At 37.8% G+C, this 17,544-nt stretch overlaps 1 pseudogene across 1 annotated transcript; it reads left to right on the forward strand.

The window, feature by feature from the left end:
• Positions 1-3,914: 3,914 nt before the first annotated feature.
• Positions 3,915-9,793, forward strand: LOC103715878 (glutathione S-transferase U17-like; annotated as a pseudogene). The gene is made up of 3 exons (XR_015987005.2): positions 3,915-4,495; positions 6,939-7,152; positions 8,234-9,793. The product of XR_015987005.2 is annotated as a glutathione S-transferase U17-like (transcript).
• The last annotated feature ends 7,751 nt before the right edge of the window (positions 9,794-17,544 follow it).

Below are 17,544 nucleotides of genomic sequence, written 5' to 3' on the forward strand. Positions count from 1 at the left end.
TATCCTTGCAAACTCTCTGCAGATTATTCCTAGAAACTTGATCGCAATAAATTTGATTCGAATTTGAAAAACAAGTTTATGCTACTTGAACCCCCTGACATTATAATCCAGAAAATTGTGGAGATCAGCTTCGATCACGGTCTGGCTGTGTATGAGCTCATGCGGAAATCTTCCCAACTTGACCCATTTGCTAATGGATAGAGGATTAAGATGGATTATTACTAGTTCCACTTGCATTGACTTGTGTGTTCCTGACTCACATATTTTTTTCGTTTGTTAATTGATATATAATCTTCCAAGGCATGGTCTGGTACACATAATGCTGCATGCTCTGCCCATAGATATAGAGACCTAGTTGACATCGACCATAATCAGAACATTAGTTGTCTACATGATTATATCTCTTTTTACTTTTTTTCCAAACGAATATGATCATTAGGAATGAAAAATGACCCAGGCTTAAAGTTTGTACTAGCAAACTTGGCAATTTTATTGCAGAATTTTAATTCTTTAATTGACTATGAATTTGTAATTGATGACTTTCTAAATATTGAGATTATGGATTTTGGTATTTAAATTTAGATTTAATCGCTCTGAATCCGCACTTATTTATTTATTTACTGTATGATAGATTCGGATTATTTTGTTATATTTTATTTAAGATAGATTTGTATATAGATTATGATTGTTGGCTTCGTATTATCTTGAGCAATATCCCTTGATAGCATAGCTGTATCTTCGAAATCCATGCAGAAAAAAGCAAGAAAAAATATTAATTAAATCAACTAATGATATCTAAATTTTACCAAAATGAAGTGGATGTATGTCTGGGTGGTAAAATGAGGCCTTGTTTTGGTCATTGCCTAAATAGTATTTTTCAATCTAATATAGTTGTTATATAAATAATATTTAATTTCACGCGAGCTTATCGCTTTCCATGCAACTTCCTTTCCATCTTATTGCTATAGCAAAGTGTTTTTCTTTTTTGACGGAGCAAATGGGTTTTATATATCTAGTACGAATACATTGATAAAGTCAGAAAATAAAATATTCCAACGTAGATGCTAGATTGACGACGAGTTAGGCCCCGTTTGGCAAAGAGTTTTTGGTGGGCTAGAAAGTACTTTTTGACCTTCTAAAAGTACTTTTGGATAGAATAGAGGTATTTAGTAAAAAAAAATTGGAAAGCTGAAAGCTAAAATAGCTTCATGAAAGAAGCTCCAAAATGAAGCTTTTTTGGAAAAGCACTTTTAGCATATGTCGGAAAACTGTTTTGATATATAAATTTTTTTTAACCAAAATATCCATCATAAAATATTATAATTACAAAAAATGCCCCTTTATATTATAAAAATCTGTAGGAGTCCCAACAAATGAAACAAAAAGCCCAAAAATTAGTTTCTAAAAATATTATATTAATAAAATTTTAATATATAATGATAATAATTATTATATTTTATACTTTTATTATTGTATTATACTATAAATATAATTTTATATTACACTATATCATAATATATTGGTATGTTATATTATATAATATCAAATTATATTATATTATTATACTATTATATACAATATTATATTACTATATTATAATAATATTATATTATATTACAGTAATATTATACTATATTATATATTTATGTATTCATATATATTATATTTTATTATATTCTGTTGTATAATACTATGCAATGTCTTTTATGATTATTTTGTCGTACTTTTAGTATGATCTAAATTTGTTTATCAAACATATATTAAAGTTCTAAAGTATTTCAGAAATATAGTTATCAACTGCCAAACGGGGCTTAGTCAACAAAGATTTGGGTTACACGAGAGATAACGTTGACCATCACCTACGCACCCTCTGGGGGCAACAAACGGGCTATTTGTCGGCTAAAGATGTCACTCTTGGAGTTGAAAGTTGGGCCTCTTTTACTTCCACACCACCAAGTTGACGGTTCTCCTCGTTTTCTTGGACCCTTACGTGTTCTGTCAAGATATGAAATACACTCTTATCAACATATGAATAAATAAAATTTCACATAAAAATCGTACTGGCAAATTTACTGAGTTTTAAAGGCTTAATATGCTGCTGCAACAACAAAAAGGCAGGGCAAAGTTACCATGGCAAAGTGAATATAATATAACAATTTAAGCGTCTAATGATAGTAAAATTGTATTTAGAGAGTAGGTATGACAAGATTCATCTTTGCACACTCCACTTGTATAACTTTGAGATAATTCACCTGTATGAAAAAACTTTGGACATGATATCCTGCTCCTCAGTTTCAAATGGCATGGATGTGCAATGACAAAACCTTTTGACACCAAAGTTTGGTATTGAATTCTGCAGGCAAACTTCCACTTGGAATTCTAGACTGCAATCTAAATATATTGTGGAATGATGGCGCAGGTTTAGAGCAGTGTTAGAATTATTGTGTCTTAAAGCTTTCCTGAGCTCGAGGAGATTAGGAAAGGCTTGCACACTAATTTAATGCAAGTATACAGTCGTTGAAGCTGCTTTCTTTCTTTCTTTTTTTTTTTTTTTGCTACTAAAACAAAAGGGAAGAAGGGGGTGAAGAGAACACCTGTGTAACAACCTTTGTTGGGCCCACTCTCCGTTGGGGAATGTCGATACGAGCAGATAAGTTTTACTCATACCCTTCCCACCCGCAGGGGAGCCCCATCAACGTGGCAGCCTCTTCCACGTATGAGTACGTTACATTAGTACCATCTTAGTACCAGCAGACCAGATATAGCCGTTGAAGCTTTCAGTGGATTCATAACGTCACATGCCAAGACTATTTTTGTATGCTTTCCAAGGGTTCGGTTGGAGTGCTCCTTGTGAATTTTGTTAGAAATCTGGCCTCGTTGGTGAATCCAAAAGAGAGCGCGAGTAAAACGAGACTAAGAGTCATACACTTGTGAGGAAATGTTGTACCCATCTAGACTACCAGGCATCTATCAATTAAGAAATATCCTGCTGTGACAACCGGATTATACTAGCAAATTTAAAACTAGTAGGATAACAGCACATTATACTAGCCTGAGCTTTAATTCGGACATGGAGGAGGCAAGATTCCACTAATCTGATCGGTGAAATCATCTAGAAGATGCATTTGACTGCCGAATCATGAAGGAATTATTAACAAAAAATTCATAATACTTTCATATAAATATTAACAAAATTTAATAATATTTTAAGACTTCAATAAAAATGCTTAAATTAATAATATTATTAATAAAATAATATATCTTAGTAAAAAGAATTGTATTTTTATTAATAATAATTTAAAACATTAATAATGTTTAATAATATATTAATATATTAACAAAATTATATTTATTAAAACTAATAAAAATATTATTAATAAAATAAATATTTTACATATTAATAAAAATATATTATTTTCTAAATAAATATGTAACTGAAAATAATATTTTAGGGGTGGTAGGTTTTTTTTTTATAAAAAGGTACAATAATCATCCGAGTTTCCTCCCCTCTGTTTAAAGTTGAGGCAAGCATTCTCTAGCATTTTCTTTTATTTGAAAATACATAGAGTGCATATAAAACAATTCTAAATAAACATATTACTATAAAATAGAGGTTCTAAATAAATATTTCATTAGTACTATAAAATTGACACAGAAATTCATAATATTATCAATAATCATAATTGATTAATATATGCTGATAAATATATATATATATCTACTAAACAAAGAATTTATTAATATAATTAAATTATTATAGAAATTAATGATACTATTAATAATTATATTTATTGAATATATGCTGATATTAATGAAAAATACTTTTCATTAGTATTATTCTAGGCATGTCATTAGATTATATTAATATTTTATTATTTTTAATATATTTTTATGTTCATAATTTTACTTAAAAAAAGAAAAGACAACCACAAACAATCTCATTATATTATATTTAAATATCCATAGATTTAATATTTTCCTATTTCTTATTATATATCGGTTGGACATCTCATTATTTCTTCTCCAACCGGAACGTTCAAGAAAGCCAAAATAAAACCCAGCGCATATTGAGCACCAACTCCCTCCTCCCATATAAATATACCCCGAGCCCTGGGATATGTACCAGTATTACAAGAGAGAAGGAGTGGGAGAGAGAGGTGTAAGAATGGCATCAGTGGGAGGAGAGGATGCAAATCTTTTGGGGGGGTGGGCAAGCCCGTTTGTGATTCGGACACAGATCGTTTTGAATCTGAAGGGAGTGGATTACGAGTTCTTGGAGGAGGTGTTTGGGGTGAAGAGTGAGCTGCTGCTCGAGTCCAACCCTGTGTACAAGAAAATTTCTGTACTCATCCATGAAGGCAAGCCCATCTGTGAGTCCATGATCATCGTTTAGTACATCGACGACGTTTGGGCTGCCAAGGGCTCCGCCATCCTGCCCGCCGATCCCTACGGAGGCGCCATTCACCGCTTCTGGGCATTCTACGTTGATGACAAGGTACTCATTGTAATCTAATTGTTGCTTGGGGCATTTTATTTGCAGTCCTATAAGGTTTGCTCTGTGCACATTTTGCTCAACCTAAAATATAGGTCTAACTTTGCGTAACAATGATTGGTTCGGAGTGCTAATGCGGTAGGGGGGGACTTTGAGAAACAAAAGAAAGGAAAGAAAAGATGTAGAAGAAAGAAGAAGGAAAAGAGAAGAAAGAAAAGAAGGAAGAAGGACAAGGAAAGAAAGAAAAGAAAGGAGAAGAAAAAAAGAAAAGGAGAAAAAAATGGAAAGGAGAAAAAAATGAACTAACGGAAAGAAGAAAAAGAGGAATAAGGGAAAGGAAAGAGAAAAAAAGGTAAGAAAATAGAAGAAAGAGGGAAAAGAAAAAAAGAAACCTATTAAAAGTAAGAAAGGAAAGAGAGAGAAAGGAAAGAGAGACTAAGAGTATCTCTACAAGGATGCTTGATTTGGATGGCCACATGAGACAGAAGAAAAGAAAGGAAAGAAAGCAAAAGAATAGGAAAAAAAACCGAAAGAAAAGGAAAGAATGGAAAAATAAAAGAAAGAAAGGAAGCAACAATAGGAAAGAAAAGAAAGAAAGAAAGAAAGAAAGAAACCAAAGGAGAAAAAAGTGAAAGAATGAAGGAAGAAAAAAAAAAAGGAAGAAGGGAAAGGAAGGAGAGAAAAAAGGTAAAAAGAATGAAAGAAAAGAAAGAAAGAAAGAAATATAAAAAAGAAAGAAAGGAAAAGAAAGAGAAAGGAAATATATTGATTTGGATAGCCACCAAGACGAAGCAGGATAGCAGAGTATCCCATTTTATGGAGAAACTGGAATAGGGATTTAAAACTTTGGTTAATAGTAATCAAAGTAGAACTCTTTATATTTTCAAATGATTATTTCCCAAATAAAGTTGGCATCCTTTTAATTGGGTTTTTTTTAACTATGTACCCTTGCAAATACATCTTACTACATATTTATCCTTCGAAAGTCACTATTTGCAAATATGTATTAATGCCTGTCCCATTAGATTTTAGGTTGATAGCATTAAAACTTGGCTGTTTTGAGTTTCATTTAGCACTACTATCCTTTTGATTAAATACCTTTGAAAAATTTTAACATTCAATTTATATCGAAAAGCAGTTTATTTTATATAATTTTATCAAGATATTAATATTAAAAGGTAATAAAGTCATTAAAGTTAAATAATAATTTATTCACACTGCTAGTAAGTAGTGGGAGGGGTGTTCAAGTCCAGACATGACAAGTTAAAGAGTATATATGCAAATAGTGATTTTTAAGGTATACAAATATGCGAGAAAACCCTAAAATTTGACTAGAGTGGATAGACGCCTTATTTTATCTTTTTATCTTAACTCAGTTTAATTCCGTGTCATACTCAGCATTAAAGTAGAAATTAGTTAAAGCCACAAAAAGGTAAAAGGTTTACATGTATCTAAAAGTTAAATATGTTGGAAACTAAGATTTTGGAAAAAATTATCTCCAAAATGATCTAAACAAATCCCAAAAAATGAAAATTTTAGAAACAGCTTTTAACTGAACCAAAACTGATAAGAAAAGAATGGGTAATTGGGACCATTATTCTTAATACTAGGTATGAGTTGTCTGACATTATTCTATGATTTTTAGAAGTCTCACCAATGCGAGTCTTTTTTTTGGGTGGTGATTTTTGTCTTTGTAAACGATGATGGTATGTTTTAGTTTTCTGTTGTTCAGATCTAAAGTTGTGAGACCAGAACGTCGTGGTCAGCTTAGAAAATTTAAAACTGCTGAACTAATAAAGTCAATAAAGAAATGTCTTAGGTCATTAGTGGTTATATATTATGCAGAGTGTGTGTGTGTGTGAGAGAGATTGGTAAGTTTTAATTATAGATTAGTACTCATCTTACCCTCATAAACAACCTTGGGAAACAGGATTAGTTTGCCTAACAAACATCAACAAGAATCTTGAAAATAGAATTGATATCTAACTAATCATTGTAAGGGTGGAGAACTAATCCTGGATGGTGGACTTGCTCAGACTTACTGTAGATTCCTATAAGTTTTCAATTTAAATTGCCGAATAAACATAAAAATCTGTCCCACTATTTGTCATCGTAAATTTGTCTCATTATTCTCAACATCCGAATAAACATTCGAAGAAAAATGTATTGACCTACATCCCTGTAAGATCATGATTAATAAAATTGCTCCTAATGAGGTTCACAATCTTAGTTCTGGATCTTGGTACCATGTTTGAATTGCACTTTTGTACCAATCAATATCTGGTATTGGGCGGTACATGCTGGTATTGAGAATATTGGTTTCTAGCTTTAATGACTTAAAATTATCTTTTCATAGTTGACACATCTGATATAAAGACTATTGTTGATGGTGATGGCTAATTCATTTTGTTCTTTCTTTTCCTATTCCGTTTTCATTTTTGTGCAGTGGTTCCCTTCGGTATTCGGAATCTTTAAGGCAGAAACAGAGGAGGCTAAGTCAGAAGCAGTGGAGCAGGCCTTTGCTGGGCTGAAACTTTTGGAGGAGGCTTTTGAGAAATGCAGCAAAGGAAAGGGTTTCTTTGGTGGTGACACCATTGGGTACCTGGACATTGCCCTTGGGGGTTTCTTGGGGTGGCTCAAGGCAACAGAGAAAATCATTGGTGTTAGGAGGAAAAACAGAGTTTAAAAACAAAGTTAGCCTAGCTCGGCAGACGCCAGTCGCGACGCCCAACCAGAAGGTGCCCACAGGCATCCAGCCTGAAGGCAACTAGCCCGGCTCGGCATCCGACCAGATGCCAGTCGCGGCGCCCGACCAGCGGGCGCCCGACCAGCGGGCGCCCACAGGCATCCAGCCTGAAGGCAACTAGCCCGGCTCGGCGTCCAACCAGACGCCAGTCGCGGCGCCCGACCAGCGGGCGCCCGACCAGAAGGCGCTCGGCTAGCAGGCGTTCGATCAGCGAATGCCGAACCCGAAGGCGCCCGGCCTAAAGGCAACTAGCCCGGCTCGGCATCCGACCAGATGTTAGTCTCCAAAATGCCCCGCCCGAGCATTCAACTTACCTAACCTCCCCCGGAAGCCTCACCCCAGAAACTCGACCTCTCCCCTCACCTACTAACGTCACACCCTTCCGTAGTTCAGCCAGAGACCATACCCTGCTTCGCCGTCAGCAATTAATGCGCGTGGCCTGTTCTGATCCCCGGCTCACTCAACCATTAAAGCGTATGATCTCCGTTGATCTCCGGCTCACTCAACCATTAAAGCGTATGGCCTCTGCTGATCTCCGGTTCACTCAACAATCAATGCGCTTGTTATCTACGGATTTCAAGCCCTCCATGGCAGGCAGATGAACCACTCCACCATGTCTGATCAGCCACGATGACTCACTGACTCCGGTCTGATCTCCCACGACACTATTAATGCACATGATCGTGCTCAATTATGACAAAAGGACAATCTGCCCCGTCACTTCAGAGGTAATACAATACCCCTCTATAAAAGGGGAACCCCTCCGCTTTGGAGGGGGTTGGACTCTGAAAAACCCGGAAAAAACATCTCCCCTCTCCTCTCACATATAAGCCCCTTCTGACTTAAGCATCGGAGGGCCGGCGTCGGAAATCCCGGCCACCGGCTTCTTGCAGGTCTCCCGGAGGTCGCCGACCGCCGACCGACCGCCGCCCCCCGTCCGAGGCACTGGAGCTCCTCCTCCTCAGCCGACGGCCGCCCCCGGGTCCAATTTCTAGCAACAATTGGCATCGAGCTTCTTGACAAGGCGAAGACACCTCTCTTGGTTGGATGGGCGGAGAGATTCTGTGCCAATGATGCTATGAAGGGGGTGATGCCGGAGACCGACAAGCTGGTGGAATTTGGCAAGATGCTTCAGGCCAAGTTTAAGGCTGCTGCTCCTGCTCAATGAAGAAATGAAGCCTTCAGACAGGTTGGAATCAAGCATGATCAAGACCTGCTTAAAGAAGTTTTACTTATAGATCATGGTTTTTGGTCCATATAAAACCCAACAACCATGGGTTGTCTCTAGTTGGGTTTAGGTTTTTTAGTTTGAAACTAGCAGGACTGGTGATTTTAACTGAATAAGACATGATCAGATTGGTAAACAAGTTGAATCGATCGAGTCATGATCAATTCCTGTAGTGGTTTTGGTTAAATTTAATCAATTTTCAGGCATATCTTTTTTGCCTATTGTGGTCAGACTGAACAACAAGCACCATATGATAGGATATTACTTACTGTTCCATTAAGGCCGTTAAAAAAGTTTTGCAATTAAGCTGGTTATCACATATTAAGTTTTGTTTTTCATTGTTGTTGAAAGACTTATTCCATGAATGGAAAACAGTCTCCTACATATTGTGAATCCACAACGAAGCACAAAAGTATAACCAAATAAGAATAAATATCAAAAGTAAGTTATTAAATTTAAATAAGTATAAATAAAAAGATAAATTAATATGGGCATAGAAAATAGAAGCTAGAGAGTATAAATTTAAGCCAAAATAACTAAAGAAAAAGATGATAAAATCACAAAATGTCTCCAAATAAATAATAGCCATGATTATTATAAAATCAATTCCATTTCTCTGTTAATGATATAATGATATTTAAAGATTAATACAAATTTGATTACATTCTAATATATGAGTGGTTAAATTAAATATTTGAATTGAAGTGGAATTGAGTCTATTCCTTGCTTACAGGCGAATAAGCACCTTTGGGGAGTCGATTAAGCCTCCCTAGGCTTTGGGGGTCCATTCCCTCGACTTTACTACTTACGCTTTGTTGCCCAAGGTGACAACCCAGGAGGGGGGGAGGGGTGCTATGATTTTAATCTTGATCTTTTTAAAAGAAAAATTAAATGTAGAATACCCCAAGTATAGGGTGTAGCAAAGTAATATTCTCGGTGAGTCCGAGATCGAATCCACAGGAATTTGACAATGAACAAAAACTAAAGGGTAAATAATATTCGGATTGACAAAAATATAACTAAGGCATTAGGATTCAGCCTAGCACTTAATCATGCTTTTCTTAAAATCACCTATTATCTCAGTTAGATATGAGTAAAGACCTAACCGGAAAGTGGAGCGGTGAAAATACTAATTAAAAAATAGATTTAGTTTTATGGGCAGCATTACAGTAATTCTATTTTAAACTACAGGGATTTCTAAGTATCTGTTATACCCGGGAGAAATAACAAATCAAAAAAAAATATAAGTTTGAAATAATTTCTATAAATTTACTGCACCATAAATCAAATCAAAAATATTAAAATTCCATTGATGATTAAATGAAATACATGAAGAAAATGCTAGGCTTTTTCCTAGCCTTAGCTAAAAGAGATTTAGCTATCCATATGAGATGCAAGCATTTTTATAAAAGGAATTAGCATAGAATAAATAAAATAAAGCATAAATCCTTTTTTTTTTCCTTTCTTCTCTTAAGAAAACAGAGGGCTCTGTTTTCTTTCTTTTCTTTTTTTCCTCTCTCTTCCGATGGTTCCCTGGTTTCCTCTCCTTCCCGAATGGCCTCCCTCCTCCTTTTCCTCCACCGGATGGGAAGATCGGAAGAGGAGATGCAGATGGTTGGTCTCCGTCCTTCCCTTCTCCCCTCCCTTGCCCGGTTGGCTTCCTTCCTCTTCCGTCGCTGCTGGCCTCCTCCTCTTCCCGAATGGCCTCCCTGGATGCCTATATCTCGCCTCTCCCCGGTTCCTTTTATAGACACCTTCAGCGGTGTGGCTGGGAAGACCGAAGGATGCAGGAAGATCGCCGTTGCACTTATTGCGGACGGTTAGGAACCTGCTGGGAAAGGATGAGACACGTGGATGGGGAGCGTGGAACGCAGCTGAAACGCATGGATTTGAATGCAGCTTGTGTTAGATGTATGCCCTAGAAGCCAATCTGGCTGACACATTGTTAATTCTAGGGACATAATTTTGTACTTGACTATTTATTATTGAATAAATAAAAGGCATCCTTTTATTCATATTGTTTATGTGTCTATGAATCGTCCAAGAATTAATAAGATGATGATGCGTACTCTTAAGAGTTAAGAATTTGAGCCGTGCATCATTGATTAATTTCTGAATGCTCCTGATCAATGGATCATCACAAGGACGGTGATCGATCCGATCAGTGCACATATTGCTTTCCTTATGGATGGACGAGACTCGAGTCCACAGTGTGGCGACACTGAAGTAACAATGCAGGTGCTTGTTAAGAACAAGGCTACTGAGCGTGACCAAGACAAGAAGTCACTTGGATGTCTATCCACTCGTCAGTGACTTGCTTGATGTTGCAGTAGTGTGACTGGTCCTTTGACCTGCGATGCTTCGGCTACTCACAGTGAGGTTATTGTAGTTTGACTGCACATATACATGGTCTCTAGCCATATGGGTCCATGCAGTGTAGATTGGCTGCAGTAGGTTCACTGTAGAAGTAGGGTATGCACCTATAAGGAATCTATCGACCTTGATAGATAAGAAGAGATCCTATGTGATTTATAAGACTGAGTTCGTAAGACCTCGGCCAGGGCAGATTGCACAGTGGAGAAAGAGTTCTCCGCTCTCGAACTTAAGTCGAATAAATCTTGACATATGACAGACGAAGGGGTTTGACGAGTTATCAATGACCTCCGTCTTGTAGGGATCCACGATAGAAGGACTGTATCACATGATAACTGCACCTAGAGGTTCATCATTCTATTCTACTGGGTAGCCACCACATGCTGCTAGGTGTCACTGGTGGATGGTGGGACTCATAGGGATTATCTCGATGATCGATAAACCCTAATGAGTAGAGTTGGAATCATTCCAATCCATTGAAAGGAGTTTTCAATGATATTGTGATAGAGATCACAATATATCTCACTACCAGTCAGAGTAGAACCTATGGGGTACACACACTAGAGGCATTGACCGATCCGATGGTTGAATCGTGATTAGGAATCACAAGTAATCAATTCGATTGATAATAAGTTGAAGAAGGAACAGAGGGAAATAATTAATTGGACTTAAAACAAGAATCCTACTTGGACTGGGATTCCTACTTGGACAGGGAATCCTATTTGGAGTAGGACTAGGATTCCTACTTAAAGTAGTATTCCTACAATCCTAATTAGATTAGGAGTTTTGAATTAAATTTGGATTCCTACTTGGAGTAGGATTCCCAGAGTCCTAATCAGATTAGGACTTGGAATTCAAATCAGAGTCCTAATTAGATTAGGACTAGAATTAAACAAGTCCTAATTGGATTAGGATTTCTTAAGTCCTAATTAATTATTAATCTAATGAATCAACATGACTCCTAATTGGATTAGGATTGAAGAGTTCAATTGAGTCATGGTTCATTCAAGTTCTAATTGGATTAGGACTAGCATAGATTGAACCCAATTGATTCATGATTTGGTTAAGACCTAATTGGATTAGGACTAAGCCATAAGAGGGACACCTAATCCTCCTTAGAGGAGGATTAGGGCATCACAAGAAGGAGGGGATCACGCCCCTCCTCCTTGATTTCTTTGGTGCGGCAAGAAGAAAGGGAGGCGCCCCACATGGCATAACATCAAGGGCTCCTAATTTGTAGGAGCCCTAGGTGCTTTAAAAGGGGGTAAAGAGGAGGCGCCCTAATTCATGTGAAAGCCCTCTCCTCTCCAGCCATGGCCACCCTTTTTCCCCCTTTGTTTCAGCCGCCAACAGCAAGAGAAAAGAAGAGGAGGCGTCTCCCTCCTCTTGGGCTTCTTCCTTGGCTTCAACGCATGAGAAGAGAAGAAGGCTGCCAAGGGCTTTGATCCTCTTCATCTCTTCATCCTTCTTCTTCCTCCTCCCAAGCACAATCAAGGGTTGATTAAGAGGGAGGACATCGGCCATCAAAAGTTATCTCTGCAAGGAAGCTAGCACCCCGGGGAGATAGAGAGCTTGGATCGGTTCCTGCTTCGTGTGGATACCCGTAGAGGCCGGGCACTTGAACGGCTTCAAGCGAACCTTCATCCAAAACTACGATCATCAGTTTGCGGTGATCATCTACCCGCACAAGGTGAAGATCTGATCTTCTAATGTTTTTAAAAGTTTTTAATCCTTATCTATCTACGAACGGTTTTAAACAACGTTCATGCGATGAACGGTTGATCCCGCGCATGCCTCTTCCGCTGCATCTGAAATTTTGAAATTTTTCTGCGGCATGGGCGGAACTCTAACAGTGGTATCAGAGCCTAGGCATCGTAGATTAAGGTAAGGATTAATTATTAATAGGCTTATTAGATCTGAAATTTAAATGATTATGCATGCTGAAAATTTTCTGCAAGTAGATTTTTTCTAGGGTGCTGATTTTTGCATGCTGATTTTTACGTGATAAAAAGATGATTCTAATTGCATTGTTAATGGGATTACAAAGTTTAGAATCATGATTAGCATGATCAGAAACCTATGTCATGAGATAATCAATTAGATTTCATACCCTTTTGGTATCAAATGTAATGACCTGCGATGTGATCTGTAATGTCATGTAATTTTTCAGATGCTTGCATGCATCTTATTTGATGTTTTGAGAGGCCTGCGTGCCTCCTAAAAGGGGATGTAATTTATTATTATTTTTATTTTGCATCTGGTTGTATTTCTGTGATGTGATGTATGTCAACAATCAAGTTGAAGACAAGGCATGAGATGAACGGCGATCTAAGCGGTTGATGGCGATGGGATCAAGAGTTGATCAAGGATCGAATCAAGGAGGCTTGGAACCAATTCAAGAGTTGAAGACCAATTGATCGATTGACGTGCATGTACTTGTAATACGACCTAATTAGAATCCATGATCATCACCTATTTAAAATTTGGTTTTATTTGATGCTGCGATTATAGCCGTCTGTGATGTGCCGTTTGCATGTGATGTGAATGAGAGCGGGGTAGATAGGTTTACATGTGATGTAACAAATCCAATTGAGACCTAAATTAAAACCTCCTCAATCAAGTCGAGAGTGAACCAACATGAGCAAGTCATATTAGATTAATTGATCTAATTGGTGTCTAGAAAAGCATGAAAGGTGATTACTTAATTAGGATCTTACTCTCTGAGTAAGGGGAGCCTCCCACCTGCTTACCTGGCCAATTGTTCGATTACCTCTTATGAAGAGCTCAAGTTGCAAACACTAAGACCTGATTAACCGATATTAAGTCCATAGGTCTTCCACTGTAGTAGAGCTGCTAAGGTCTTTCTGATGTTGATTTGTCTCGGCTGGACACAGTGGGCAAGTTGCATCGGGGGACTGGACCTCTCTATAGACATGAGATGTTGTAGGGTAAAGATGGGGTTGGGCACCAATAACTATTAGGTGAGGACCCAATGACGACTTTATTTCTACAGTTATACGGTGGGTCTGACTTAACTAAGAAATGGGACCAATAACTGTTAGGTGAGGTCTTCATGGCTTAGAGACCAAGTTGCACTGCAACATGCTTGAGAAGCATTGTACAAGAGTTGTACACTCATCCATCTATGTGTCACCAATAACTGTTAGGTGAGGTGCCATGTAGATTGGTGAGACCGCAGTACCTACTAGAAACCCTAGTCGCGTAGGATTTCCGTTTTCTTATCAGGGGAGTGTAAGGGATTCGAGAAAATAGTGGGAGGCACATTTGTTCTAAAAGACCCTAGAACAAATTAAAGATCAAGTACAAAGTCTAACTAGAATCTTTACTCTCTGCAGATACAATGTCAGCTTCAAATCCTTTGACCCGTATTCTTGAGACCAACCGACTGACCGGAACCAATTACAAGGACTGGCTTAGAAACCTCAAAATTGTTTTGAATTGTGAGAAACTGGGCTACATACTCGAAAATGATATCCCTAGACTACCAGCAAGTCCTACTGATGATCAGCGCGTGACGCATCAAAAATGGACGGATGATGACATCAGAGTCAAGTGCCATATCATGGCATCCATGTCCAATGAACTACAATGCCAGCATAAAAATATGAAGACTGCTAGGGACATACTAGCACACCTGCAAGAGTTGTATGGTGAGCAGAGTCGCACAGCTCGTTTTGAAGTGTCCAAGAGGCTCTTCAAAGCAAAGATGCGCGAGGGGCAGTCTGTCCATGATCACGGTCTGACTATGATCAAGGACCTAGAGGAGCTTGAGAAGCTCGGTATGAACATGCACAAGGAATTGCAAGTAGATCTGATCCTTCAATCCCTACCTGATTCATTTGGACAGTTTATAGTAAACTACCACATGAATAAGATTGAATGCACTAAGACTGAACTGATAAATATGTTGGTAACTGTTGAGGGAGCCTTGAAAGGTTCAAGGGGCAATGTCCTTGCTGCTGAGTTGACTTCTGGTTCCAAGAGAAAGTTTACTTGGAAGAAAACGAAGCCTGCTAAGAAACAGAAGAAAGACAAGTGAGGATGATAGTGTTATTTTGATGATTAACAAGCAATTATCAAGAGTATGTTATAAGTTAAATCGATACTTTATTTATAAGTCTGTTACTCTCAGTATATTTGTATAAATTGATAAAGATACATTTCATTGTTTATATGAATGAATCTAACCTTGAGATGCAGCAAAGTGTGGATTGAGTCGACCCAAAGGATGATTGGGTCGACCCCGGCACATCAGAAAATCATTTGGCACACTTCTGCAAAAATGGCACAGATGAACAGTAAGTTGAGTCGACCCAAGGAAAGCATGAGTCGACCCAAACATCAAGCTTCTCAACAACTCAGAAATTAGTTCTCTGGAAATACTGAGAGGGTCGACCCAAGATAAAGTTGAGTCGACCCAAGCTTGAGTCGACCCAAGTGAAGGAAGGCTAAATTGCAAGTTTCTGTGTTTCTGAGAGGGTCGACCCAAGGAATGTTTGAGTCGACCCAAGTGAAAGTTGGGTCGACCCAAGGACAGGTTGAGCCGACCCAAACACGGGCAGAAGCATAACGGCTAGTTCTGCAGAAGTACTTTTTGTCCTTCCAATAGTGAGTAACGGCTAGTTTTTGAATTCTAACCATTGGGGCTTGTCCAATGGATGTAGAAAACTATTTAAAGTGGCACTATTCATCAGATAGAACATCCTTTCCAAAGACATCAAAGAGTACACAAGAAAGAGAAAGTGCCCTAATCTTCTTCATCCAAGTGCTTCATTCAAGAGTCATAAGAAAGTGGTTGAGCAGATTCAAAGAGTCATCAAGAGCTCCATCCACCCTTGAAGAGTGAAGCATCCTTGACAAAGAAGAGAGAAGTCACATCAAGCGATAAATATTCTCTAAACTCTTCTTTGTAGATTATATTGTTTTATTTGCTCATCTAGGAGTTTAAATCTTCTTCCTTTGTTTGATAAACTACTTGTAAAGGTTGGTTGGTTAGCCCGCAAAACCAACGGAATAGGTTGATTGGTGAACCCGGAAAACCAATTGTAAAGGTTTGTTGGTGAGCCCGTAAAACCAACATAGGTTCGTTGGTGAGCCCGTAAAACCAACATAGGTTTTTGGTGAACCCGGAAAATCAAAGTGTAAAGATTTTTGGATTGTGAGCCCGGAAAACAATCCAATTGTAATCCGCGGGATTATAGTGAATTCCCAAGGGGTCGCTTGGGGAGTGGACGTAGGTGCTAAGGAGAGCACCGAACCACTATACTTCTTGTTGTTTGTATTGTGATTTATTTAAGTCTACTAACTCATCATTTAACAGAAGTAAGATAGTTAAAATTAAAAGAAACCAATTCACCCCCCCTCTTGGCTTGTCACCTTGGGCAACAAGTGGTATCGGAGCAAGGTGCTCCAATAGTACTCATTGATCTCACAATCAAGAGTTAAAGATCATGACAACCCAAGTGGGATGTTCTATGAGTGAGGGGCAATCCACAAATAGACCACCTCTATTTAATGGCACAAACTACACATATTGGAAAGCTAGGATGAGGATATTCATTCAAGCTTCAGACTATGAATTATGGTACATCATTACTAGAGGACCTCACACACCCACACTTAATATAGAGGGCACTATCATACCCAAACCAGAAATGGATTGGAATGAAAGTGATAGAAGATTGGCACAGTTAAATGCAAAAGCTATAAATATACTTTATTGCTCATTAGATGTAAGTGAATTTAATAGAATATCTACTTGCATCTCTGCTAAAGAAATTTGGGACAAACTTGAGGTCACTTACGAAGGGACCAATCAAGTTAAGGAGTCAAAAATAAACATATTAGTACATAAGTATGAGTTGTTTAAAATGGAATCTACTGAGTCCATAACTGATATGTTTACTCGTTTTACTGAAATTATAAATGGGCTTAAGAGTTTAGGAAAGTCTTACACTAACTCTGAATTGGTGCGAAAAATTCTCAGGTCTCTACCAAGAATTTGGGAGGCCAAGGTAACCGCAATTTAGGAAGCTAAGGACCTCAACACACTGCAATTAGAGGAGCTTCTAGGATCACTCATGACCCATGAGTTGACAATGAGGCAAAATTCGGAAGATGAGGTCAAGAGAAGAAAGCCCATTGCCCTAAAGACTACCACCCCTAAACAACAAACTGAATCGGAAGATTCAGATGATGATGATGAATTTGATGAAGAAGGGATGGCTATGCTTGGAAGAAAATTCAGAAAATTTATGAGAGGTAAGAATAGATTTTATAAAAAGAAACCCTTCCTCAAAGGTAGCTCAAGCAAAGAAAAGGGTAAGGACAAAGAAAAGGAAAAAGAAACTCCTATTTGCTATGAGTGTAACAAACCCGGGCATTATAAGATAGATTGCCCAGATTTGAAATGGATGGCAAGAAAACTGAAAAAGAAGAACTTCATGGCTGAATGGAGTGAAAGTGAGGAGTCAAGTTCGGAAGAGGAAGATCATCAAGAGACGGCCCAAATGTGTCATATGGCCAATGACGATGAGGTAGATTCTGAACTTGACTGTGATTTTACTGTTGATGAATTACATGATGCATTCTTAGAACTCATGGAAGAACATAAGAAACTAATCAATAAAAACAAAGTTCTAAAAGAAGAAAATCACTCTCTTATCAAAGATAAGTTAAAACTAT

The sequence above is a fragment of the Phoenix dactylifera genome, chromosome 5, assembly GCF_051530095.1.
Source record: "Phoenix dactylifera cultivar Ajwa chromosome 5, Ajwa_hap1_PhDact_Kaust_v1.1, whole genome shotgun sequence".
Lineage (NCBI taxonomy): Eukaryota > Viridiplantae > Streptophyta > Magnoliopsida > Arecales > Arecaceae > Phoenix > Phoenix dactylifera.